Below are 12,553 nucleotides of genomic sequence, written 5' to 3' on the forward strand. Positions count from 1 at the left end.
TTATAAAAAGCAAGATAATTTCTTCACCCATCTTTAACATTCTTGATCTATGTTTCAATTATTTTCTTCATTTTGTACTGTTATTGTGAGTAGCAATGTCATCTTTTAATGTGTTTCAGTGACACATTACTGAGAAAATTTGAAGATAAGTTTATTTATTAAAGGATAATTGTATTTATACATTTCTAAAAAGGAATTCTTAGCTGAGAGAGGATCTTTAGTTTATAACTTCAATTTTCATATTGAAGTTTTTTATCTTTAAAAGAGATGTCTGTGGATGTTCTTATCAAACATGTAAATAAAATTTCTTCACATTGTCAAAAAAATTCCAAAGTATTTAACAAAAGACAAAAGTCTTTCTTCAAAACTTTCAAGAACACTGCTCACGAAGAAAGTAAATGAATAGCAGAATATTGTAAACCATTCTGAGGAGACATTAGTCAAGTCTCTTAATGATTTTTTTCTATTTTCTATGGTTTTATTTGAGATTCAATATTTTTCTGACATAAAATCTTTTCCCACAACATTAAAAATAACTTCTCAATAAATATTTAATTTTAACCATTTGCTACCCTAACAAATATTCAAAGGAAATATATAGCAGATATAAGCAAAGCTGAGAATCAATTTTCTTTGTAAATAAAGATTTAGCACTTTCTTTGTGATCCTCTTGACTACTGTGGTGAACAATAGCGAAAAGCTCTGGAAGTGATTAACAAAGATAATGAGGTGATAGTTAATCCCTTAGACAATTAAAAAAAATTACCCAAGGGGGAAAAAAAAAAAAGTAAGCTTCTGCTAGTAGAATATAGGCTATGAAATAAATGATACTCTATCTTGAATGACAGGCCTGGGTACAAACCTATCAACTAATATTTTTAAAAATATAATTAAATTATTTTAGCTCCAAATTATCCACACTATCTTCTAGGGTTTAGCAATAATGCAGATATTGTCTTGGAGGTGCCTCACTGCTCCCAGGTTTTATACACAGTTGACTCTTGGGCAGTTTTCACGAAAGGAAGAGAAAAAAATATATATGTACAGTTGACTCTTGAACAATCCATGTTTGAACTGCAGAGGTCCACATATACATGGATTTTCACCAATAAAAGTCAACTGTAGGTTTATTAAGTCAAAAGTTACATGCAAATTTTTGATTAGGGAGGAGTCAGCACTCCTAACCCCTGCATTGTTCAAGAGTCAACTTTATTATTTATCTCTACATATATATTCCCCCTCTAGCAATATAGAGAAAAGTATTGGTTGGATTCTAAGATTAAAGAAAGATAAAAACAATATGAAAGCAACAGTAAATATTAATTAGAAAACAGTCTGAGACTTGACCATATAGTTATGCAGAAATATACAAATTATACACAGATTAACATGTCACCTTTTTATTTCATATGCCTGGATGTGATCCTTAGAAATTTTTCAAATAGAAGCCAGAGATTTAAGCTATATCCTATTATTAAACTCACATTACATTTACACAATTAATAAATCTTTACATATAATTATCTAAAATAATTGTGTAATTTCCTCTCCTGAGTATTCACCTAAACTTAGGCGATTAGTGATCTTGTATGAGTATTTTTCAGATGGCAAAAAGCTCTAAATACTAAAAAAAGAAACAATGGCATTACATCATCTATTGTGTCTAATGACTGTGAGACAACTCTTTGCACTTTAAAAAAGATATTAGCAACCACAGAAGAAAAAAAATTTTTTTTAAAGAGGTGAGGTCTCACCATATTGCCCAGGCTAGAGTGCAGTGGCTATTCACAGGTGTGATCACAGTGCACAACAGCTTTGAACTCTTGGGCTCAAGTGATCCTCCTACCTCAGCCTCTGCCTCTTGGAAAAATAACATTTTTAGCATGCACCTGTGTCCTAGCTACTTGGGAGGTTGAGGCAGAAAGATTACTTGAGCCCAGAAGTTCAGGGTTACAGTGATGACTGTGCCACTGCACTCCAGGCTGGGTGACAGAGCAAGACTGTCTTTTAACAACAACAGTGGGTTAAAATCAAGATGTATGCAAATTGCTATCTGTTCTGGAGGCCTAGAGGAGAATCTATTTCCTTGCCATTACAAGCTTCTAGAAGCTGCGAACATCCTTTGACTCACTGGTGCCTTCTTTCCTCTTCCAGATGGGGGAATAGGAGGCCACCACTAGAACTGCTGAGTTCAAGAATACATACCTGAGATTTAGGGATCAGGAAGCTGCCATTGTACCTTCCACTTTCACCCATGAAGCTAATGACCAAACACCGGAATGCTTTTGTAGAAACATTAAACATGTCCATCACTGTGCTTTCCAGCAGAAAGAGCTGGCCAAGGCATCATCTTAGGTCCACATTTCAAATCTCATCTAAGTGCATCTAAGTGGTACAACCTAATTCATATTTAGCACCTTAGCTGCGACGGAATCTGGAAAAGTAGTTTTAGTTTGCCTGCTTCTTCAGATCTCATAAACAGCACATACTTTAAATCAAAAGGGCTTTTTCTAATAATTTAGCTTGAAACATATTTCCTTGTTTCAATAACTGATTTCTAGCAACAAAAACCAGGAAATTAAAATGTTCAAAAGATTACTTAAAATATTATTTTTAAAATGCAATATTTAGGAATAAATTTAACAAAATATATGCAAGAGCTGTAAAATGAAAAATACAAAACTTTACTAAGAGAAATTAAGGAATACCTACATAAAGAGAGAAGCATATCAGGTTTATAGATTGGATGACCAAATATTGTTAAAATGTCAATTCTCCCCAAATTCAGCTACAAATTTAGTGCTATCCAATCAAAATTGTAGTAGACTTCTTAGTAGACATTGAAAAGCTTAGCCTAAAATTTGTATGGAAATGCAAGAACCTAGAATGGACAAAACAATTTTGAAAAAACAAAAACAAATCCAGAGGACTTACATTATCCCATTTCCAGACTCACTATGAAGCTATAATAATCATGACAATGTAGTGCCGTTGGCATAAAAGATGGATCAATGAAACAGAATACAGACTCTAGAAAAAACCGATACATATTTGAGTAAATGATTTTCAAAAAGGATGCAACAGTAAGTTAATGGAGAAATGACAGTGTTTTCAATCAATGATACCAAAACAACCAAATACCCACGTGAAAAACAACAACAACAACAAAAACAACAACAAAAGAACCTTAATTTCTACCTCATGCTATATGTTTTTATTAACTCAAAATGGACCATAGACTAAAAATGTAAAAGCCAGAACTATAAACTTCTAGAAGAACACATAAAAAAAAATTTCATAGATTTTTTTAGACAGGATACACAAAGGAGGAAATACTCTTAGTACATGCCTGACAAAAGACTTGTATTCAGAGTATATAATGAGCTCTTACAATTCATTTTTTTTTTTTTTTTTTGAGACAGAGTTCCGCTCTTGTCGCCCAGGCTAGAGTGCAATGGCGCGATCTTGGCTCACTGCAACCTCTGCCTCCCAGGTTCAATCAATTCTCCTGCCTCAGCCTCCAGAGTATTTGGGATTATAGGCACGTGCCACCATGCCCGACTACTTTTTGTATTTTTAGTAGAGACGGGGTTTCGCCATGTTGGTCAGGCTGGTCTCGAATTCCTGACCTCAGGTGATCTACCCGCCTCGGCTTCCCAAAGTGCTGGGATTACAGGCATGAGCTACCATGCCCGGCCTACAACTCATTAAGAAGACAATCTGATTTTTAAAATGGGCAAAATATACACTTCACAGATGAAGATATATGAATGGCCAATAAGCACATGAAAAGATGTTCAACGTCATCATCATCAGGAATCTGCATAGAACCACAATGAGATACACTACACACCTAGCAGAATGGTTAAAGGTAATTGACAGTACCAAGCATTAGCAAAAATGTGAAGCAATTGGAACTCTCATACATTATTAGCGGCAATGTAAAATAGTACAACCACTTGGGAAAACAGTTTGGTAATATCTTACAAAGTTAAATGTACACTTATACAATCTAGCAATTCTACTCCTAGGTATTACCCAAGAGAAAGAAAAACACATATCCATACACACAAAAACTTGTATATGAATGTTCACACTAGTTTTATGCAGAACAGCCAAAAACCGGAAACAACCCGAATGTCTATCAATAGATGAACACATAAATGAATTGTGAGCATATTTATTTTATTTTTTTTTTTTTTTTGAGACGGAGTCTTCCTCTTTCACCCAGGCTGGAGTGCAGTGGCACAATCTCAGCTCACTGCAACCTCTGCCTCCTGGATTCAAGCAATTCTCCTGCCTCAGCCTCCTGAGTAGCTGGGATTACAGGTGTGCACTACCACGCCCAGCTAATTTTTTTTATATTTTTAGTAGTGACAGGGTTTCACCGTGTTGGTCAGGCTGGTCTTGAACTCCTGACCTCGTGATCCGCGCCTCAGCCTCCCAAAGTGTGGCCATATTTATACAACACAATACTACTAGGGAATAAAAAGGAAACAAAGCCAGGCATGATGATACATGTCTGTAATCCCAGCAACCCAGGAGGCTAAGGTAGGAGGATCACTTGAGCCCAGGATTTTCAGGTTTCAGTGAGCCATGATCAGGCCACTACACTCCAGCCTGGGCAACAGAGGGAGACTCTGTCTCTAAAAAAAGTGAAAAGAATAAAGAAACGAACAACAGATACACACCACAACACGGATGAATCTCAAAAACATCATGCTGGCCGGGTGTGGTGGCTCACGCCTGTAATACCAACACTTTGGGAGGCCGAGGCGGGTGGATCACCTGAGGTTAGGAGTTAGAGACCAGCCTGGCCAACATAGCAAAACCCTGTCCCTACTAAAAATACAAAAATTAGCCGGGTGTGGTGGTGGGCACCTGTAATCACAGCTACTTAGGAGGCTGAGGCAGGGAGAATCACTTGAACCCAGGAGGCTGAGGTTGCAGTGAGCCAAGATCACGCCATTGTACTCCAGCCTAGGCGACAGAGCAAGACTCCATCTCCAAAAAAAAAAAAAAAAAAAAAAAAAAAATCATGCTAAGTGAAACATGTTAGGGAAAAAAAGGAGCACATATAAGAATGCATTTATATGAAACACTAGAAGAGTCTAATCTAATCAATAGTGACAGAGAGTAGATCAGTTGTTACCCGAGAAGTAGTATTTGACTGGAAAAAAAAAAATTGACTGGAAAAAAAAAAACAGAAGAAGACATTCTGGGGTGATAGAAATGTTCCACAGGTTACACGAATGTATAAAATTTTCAAAACTCATCAAAATGTACACCAAAATTGGTGCATTTTATTTCTGTAAATTATATCTCAATAAAGCTGATATTTTAACAAATTAAATAAGAGTAAACTAAATCATACATTACTTTTAAATTTTTTCAATGATCTATACTTGTTCTGTTAAGATATGAAAATCCCTCTTTCTTCAAACACATGAGCACTCAAAAGATATCCATTAACATTGTTATGTAGATATGTACCTATTGCTTTTTTCTTTAAATAATAAACGCCCTAAACCCAACCGTACTTCATAAATTGATATTACTTGATGAAGCATTTAGTTAACTGAAACAATTATGCAGTATCTTAAAAGGATTTTGAATAATATTAGTTCACATTTAGATTGACATGAGAAGAATCAAACCTACAACCATTTACTAAACTATTATGTGCAGTTTAGCCAACATTAGTAGCAATTTCCCTTTAAAAACAATATTTGAATTTAAAACATAACAGAGTATTATGAATCACAGCATGATTTAGTGTGTAGGGGTTAGAAATGAAGTACTGAATATATGTATAAGGGGATGCAAAATACTTTGAAAAGGAATACTATGATTTCTAGCACACTTCCCACCCAGGGATTTCAATTTCCATTCTATGGCAGCCACTTGAAGAAATGTGGAATCATTGTTTTCATAAAATTGAAGACTTTAAACGTATAATTCCTTCTCTAAACTGTGATTTCATTATAGATTTCACTCATGTGCATACACACACACACAATTTGCTCTCTGTTTACATGAGAAATTTATACAAGTAATGCAAAGTGACCAACTTAAAGGCCAAGAAAAAGACTCAAAGAAATTATTGCCACTAATTTATTCATGTGATTATCTTAATTTGTATCACTATCACCAGAGTCTGGAGACAGTGGAAATAACTAATTAACATACGACTGGCAAGACTGATTTGTAACCACATACTGTCAAAAAAAACATTTAACCTCTAGTCCGGCTGTCTTGCAAAGCAAACAAAATTATCCTCTGTAGTGAATTAAACTTGAGGCCTATAAAGAAGGAAAATTTAAAAACAAGTCATTTTCTTTAAGTACTCTTCCTAAATATCTGCTACCTACTTGATGAAATCTTTTAGTAACTCAGTTGTAGATACCAGGCCTAACACCAAGTGATCTGATAATCTGACACATATCTAATAAGAATAATACCCAGAATTTTTTTTTTTTTTCTTTTGAGACAGAGTCTCACTCTATCACCAGGCTGGAGTGCAGTGGCGCCATCTCAGCTCACTGCAACCTCCGCCTCCCGGGTTCAAGTGATTTCCTGCCTCAGCCTCCTGAGTAGCTAGGACTACAGGCACACCACCACGCCCAGATAATGTTTGTATTTTTAGTAGTGACGGGGTTTTACCATGTTGGCCAGGATCTCTTGACCTTGTGATCCGCCTGCCTCGGCCTCCCAAAGTGCTGGGATTACAGGCATGAGCCACCAAGCCTGGCTGATTTTTCAAAAAATTCAAACTTAGCTCCTCTAGCTGTATTAATCTAAATGCTAGACAGTTCAAATGTAGCTTTGGAGACTTACAGATAGCCAGCTAGAGAACTACCAATGATGATATCCATCATGAGGAGTTTGGTGGCCTGCCTCCAAGATGGTCCTCAATGATCTTTGCATCCTCATATTTCCACCCTGTGCAGTCCCCTCTCTCAGGGGATTAGGGTTGGTCTGTATGATCACCACATGGCTGCAGTAATGGTATGTCACTTCTGAAATTAGGTTATAAAAGACTATGACTCTCATCTTGGGTGTCCACTCTGTCTCTCTGATCTTACACTCTAGTGGAAGCTGCCATATTGTGAACCTCATGGAAGGCCCACAGGGTGAAAAGCTGCAGCATCTAATCAACAGTTAGCAAGAAACTGAGGCCTGCCAACAACCATGTGGGTGACCCTGGAAAGATTTTCCAGTCCCAGTCAAGCACTGAGATAACGGCAACCTCAGCTGACAGCTTAACTGAAACCTGATAAAGACACCCTGGGCCAGAACCATAGGAACCATTCATACCCAAATTCCTGATCTTCAGGAACTTCGTTAGATAATAAATATTTGTTCTAAGCTGCTAAATTTGGGGCAATGTGCTATATAGCAATAAATAATACATGGAGATAATATTTTCTTTCCTTTGGAACAACCAGAAAATAACCATTATATTCCCCTCCAAGCAATCACCTCTGGCTAACTACTCTAAAATAGAGTTGCCAGAGATATGAGGATGTGGGACAGGTTTGGGAGAGGGTATCATTCAAGTTATCCTGCCAACATATAGTCAAAAGGCCTACCAACTGCCATACCAATACAATGCCACCCTGAGCCTGGCTACTAAATATCCTGTCTAGAAAGCTAAAATATCACTATGAATCTTGTATTGAGTTCTCAATCAAGGATAAATCAGGCATGAAAATATATTTAATGAGGTCTAAAATTTATTAGTTGTGCAACTCATGACCAAATATTAAATCAAGTCTTCTGGAACAGTATGGTAGTTCCAAATTTCTAATTATAACTCCTTTTAAAGCATCATCTTCATTTTGCCTGCTTTTTAAGTGAACAACACAGTAGATATGAGCTAACTGTTGAAAAATAATTTTCTATTCAACAAATGTATATATTTCCCATGGATCCATTTCTTAAATTTCTTTTTCTTTTTTTTTTTTTTTTTGAGACGGAGTCTTACTCTGTCACCCTGGCTGAAGTGCAGCGGCGCAATCTCGGCTCACTGCGACCTCTACCTCCCCAGTTTAACTGATTCTCCTGCCTCAGCCTCCCAAGAAGCTAGGATTATAGGCACACGCCAACCTGTCCGGCTAATTTTTGTATTTTTAGTAGAGACGGGGTTTCACTATGTTGTCCAGGCTGGTCTTGAACTCCTGACCTCATGATCCACCTGCCTTGGCCTCCCAAAGTGCTGGGATTACAGGCATGAGCCACCATTCCTGGCCTCTTAATTTCTTTACTAATAGTACACGATGGTTATATTTAGATTAAAATACTCTTCTCTAAATATCTACCTACCTCTTTCATTTGACCCTACATTTTGAGATGAGGAGAAATCAAGCAGAGAAACAATGTACACTGTGACTTTAATGTATAGGATCACTCAAGTGAAAAACAACAGAGATTAATACTGCCATTCAGCACTTGTAATCAGCCCCCAGAGAACTGTACAGAATGGATAACACCATTAGTTTATTATTTATTTATTCATTTATTTAATTAATTTTTTTTTTTTTTTTTTTTTGAGATGGAGTCCTGCTCTGTTGCCCAGGCTGGAGTGTGGTGGCACAATCTCAGCTCCTTGCAACCTCTGCTTCCCAGGTTCAAGCCATTCTCCTGCCTCTGCCTCCCTAATAGTGGGGATTACAGGCGCACGCCACCACACCTGGCTAATTTTTGTATTTTTAGTAGAGACGGGGTTTCACCATGTTGGTCAAGCTGGTCTCAAACTCCTGACCTCAGGTAATCTGCCCACCTCCGCCTCCCAAAGTGCTGGGATTACAGGCGTAAGCCACCGTGCCCAGCCTCTTTATTTTTAAACTACATTCCAAATTGAATTTTTAGGATATTTTGAGGATGTTTCCTATTGCTTAAGTTACTGCTTATTTACTTATTCACTGTCAAAATAGTTTAGAAGGCTTGTAAGTAATTCAATGAAATGTATTGATTCAAAAGACTCACCTGGCTGGGCCCAGTGGCTCACGCCTGTAATCGCAGCACTTTGGGAGGCCAAGATGGGTGGATCACCTGAGGTCAGGAATTTAAGACCGGCCTGGCCAATATGGCAAAACCCGTCTCTACTAAAAATACAAAAAATTAGCTGGGCGTGGTGGCGGGCACCTGTAATCCCAGCCACTCGGAAAGCCGAGGCAGGAGAATTGCTTGAACCTGGGAGGCAGAGGTTGCAGTGAGCCAAGATTGTGCCATTGTACTTCAGCCTAGGCGACAGAGCCAGACTCTGTCTCAAAAACAAAAACAAACAAACAAAAAAAACTTAAATAAACATTATAATGGCCCAAAAACAATTTGTGTCAAAGATATGCTAGCCATTATTTTGGTTATTCACTCATTCATTTAACAAATATTTGAACCCCCATTGTATGTACAGGAGTAGAACAGGCATTGCAGGGGGTGTACAGAATAAATGGACAGACTCTTTGTGGGTTATCACTAGCTATTGGAGTCAATCCATTGAAACATAATGCCCATGACAAGCAGTTCCATCTCCTTGTGGTTACTTTTATATGCTGTGTTTTCTCCGATAATGTCTTTATCCTTGAAGAGTCCTGGCAGAAGAATTACGGAGGATTCAGTGCAAATCTATACTGTCTGCTAAAAAAAAAAAAAAAAAAAAAAAAAAAAATTGAAAAGAATGTTCATGTTAAATATTAATTGGCTATGTATCCAAAGCCAAAGTTTCTTAATAATGTTAATGATACTTTGGGCAATGAATCAACAATGAAAGAGAGGTTAAATTAGCTGAAACTGAAGCCCCTAGGATGCCAATTTAAAAAAAATTAAAAAGACTACCTTGAACGATGACTTTTAAAAAACTAAGGCAACTGGTGGAAACCATTTAAAAAATAGTTTGATGAATGGAATTTTACAAAAATACTTGAGACAAAACTTGGGGAAAGGATACAATATATAAGAGAAAGACAATAATGTTACATTGTCCAAAGCAGTATTTATTTGCATATTCAATATACTAATGAATAAAATATGAAAAAAAGTCTGGTACTCAGGATTTTTTTCTAAATTTTAACCCTTATTCAGAATCATGAGGCACTGACAGACTATTAAAATCTCTCTGAGAATTTGTAGATTACCTAATCCAGATGCATTCACTTCATAAATGAGGGAGCTAAAATCTAGAGATACCATATGACCAAAGTCAAATTTTCTAATACATGCAATTGAGTATAAAGTATACATTTCCCTGGAGTCTAAATCTTCAGAAACTTTATAAACCAAATGTCACTTTTCTATAAGACAATGTCTTTTTTTTACCTTTGTATCCCCAGTGCTTAGCCTAGTACTTGCCACACAATAGTCACTCAAATATGTAATGCATAAACGAATGAATGCTCAGCTAGCCAGAATATTACTCACAAAAATACCTATCCTAACAAATCTGGATGCCCAGGAATATAATGTACAAGGTTCTGTCCATAAAGACTGCAAATTACATTTGCTCAAACAAGAGAAGTATTTTAAAAAACTAAATCAAATTTTCGACTTTTAGAAATTCTACAAGTAGGAACTAATGGATATGACAGTAAAGGCCATTTCTGATAACACTCAAGATGGGTATTCAAAAGATTACATTTCCTTTAATCAAGGTATATAATCCCAATAGGAACATCTTAACCAAAAGTTATTTATTACTTTAGAACTATCAATTACTTTTAAAAATTAATTTTATACATAATGATACATTTCATTTTAAAAAGTAATTGCTTCATTTTCAGATGGGGGGTGGGAAGCTAAAATTCACCAATCCTTAAACAGAATTTGTTTGTTTTCAACCTCTTAAAACTCTTTAATCTCTGGGTATATTGCTATCCCATTAGTATCAGACAATTACTCTTTGCCTCAGCAATCCTTCACTTGTTAATGAAGTTATTTCTCCAAATTACTGTACCCATATTTTAGCATATTAAAGAACAGGCAACTGACATATTGCTTTGAACTAATTAGAGTATGTTCCCTTTAGGTGAAATGACAGTCATCAGAGTCTACGTTGGGCTTTCAATAGACTTGCAATTTCAGGGTTGATTGTAGCTCTCAATTTTAAGATCTCCCACATTTTACATTGGCATGAAAGTATGCTGATAAATCACAAAAAGAGTCTTGTAAAATATACTTCCTGCCTAACACGGTGAAACCCCATCTTTACTAAAAATACAAAAAAATTAGCAGGGCGAGGTGGCGGGCGCCTGTAGTCCCAGCTACTCGGGAGGCTGAGGCAGGAGAAGGGCATGAACCCCGGGGGGCAGAGCCTGCAGTGAGCCAAGATCGCGCCACTGCACTCCAGCCTGGGCGACAGAGCGAGACTCTGTCTCAAAAAAAAAAAAAAAAAAAATATATATATATATATACACACACACACACACATACATATACATATAAATATATATACATAGTATATATCCTATATATATACTGATACCTGACTCGTATTTACTAATCTACTGATGACATTTCCATTTATGGTTTATGCTAAGCTAATTACTTAAGTTTGTCAGGATACACATATTACTACTGGATTACTGGTCTCTTACATTCTGCTTCTTTGGTAGTACATGGTAAGAAACTGCTGAAAAATACTCCCTACCAGTTTCAGACTTTTCTACAGAAATATAAAAACCATGCTACATAAAGAAAACGTACTAAAAACTATACACAGCTCTCAGCTCTTCTCTATACCTCTACAGCAGTTATTTCCTACTTTTATTAAAACATATTATAGTTCATCAAATTATTTGTCTATTTCATTAAACTCTAAACCATTTGAGAACAAGGACCAGATATTATTTCTCTTTATACCCCAGGACCTAACAGATTGTCTAGCATGGTAAATATTGGTTAACTGAATTACTGAATGAACAAACGACACAGTCCTTACATACATCTCTATCCTATTGCTTCTTTGCATTTTGACAACAATTAAAAAAACAGTGATTTTCCATATGAATTATTTTATTAAAATCTCTATAAATTAGAGTATTCCACAATTAAAGATAAAATGTTTTCTATTAACTTCTTAAGACATAATGTATGATATCACATTTTTACAACAATGTCAAGTCTTCTATGTTTTTTAATATTTAGCCATCCAAATCTGCCACTGTAATAGTTACTATAAAATGGCTTTAAGATATGCTTTGAGGCCAAAGAAGTATATAAAAACTTGACAAAATTCCAAATTTACTTATTTGTGATAACACAATAACATCTACGTTTAGAATCAAACCAAGATTCATGTGAAATTTCAAGAGGAGATAAAAAACCAGCCAATATCTAATTTGTACATCATATAACCCCACATGATATGAAAGTGTAAATGTTTCTGAGCCTGAAGAACATAACAAATGTCACGGTAGATATCACCAGTAAGTCATGATTGTCTCTAGGAGTCCAAATGTCAACTAACTACTAAGATAGTACATACCTGCAAGAATGCTGGATTCATAACAAAGCACTGGCTGGATACTTCATTGAATTTTGGCTAGTTGTCTTTATG

The 12,553-nt window shown here is 36.1% G+C and overlaps 1 protein-coding gene and 1 long non-coding RNA gene across 6 annotated transcripts in view; both read right to left on the bottom strand.

The window, feature by feature from the left end:
- The window catches only part of CAMKMT (calmodulin-lysine N-methyltransferase), a 417,058-nt gene that overhangs the window by 356,932 nt on the left and 47,573 nt on the right, over positions 1-12,553 (bottom strand). The gene's annotated exons all lie outside the window — the stretch shown is intronic.
- LOC112132101 (uncharacterized) overlaps positions 1-12,553 on the bottom strand; it is a 72,338-nt gene that overhangs the window by 43,792 nt on the left and 15,993 nt on the right. The window contains exon 4 of the long non-coding RNA XR_002913916.3: positions 1-9,639. This exon is cut by the window's left edge and continues 43,792 nt beyond it. This is a non-coding gene — a long non-coding RNA (uncharacterized LOC112132101). The remainder of the gene's footprint in view (positions 9,640-12,553) is intronic.

The sequence above is a fragment of the Pongo abelii genome, chromosome 12 (assembly GCF_028885655.2).
Source record: "Pongo abelii isolate AG06213 chromosome 12, NHGRI_mPonAbe1-v2.0_pri, whole genome shotgun sequence".
NCBI lineage: Eukaryota > Metazoa > Chordata > Mammalia > Primates > Hominidae > Pongo > Pongo abelii.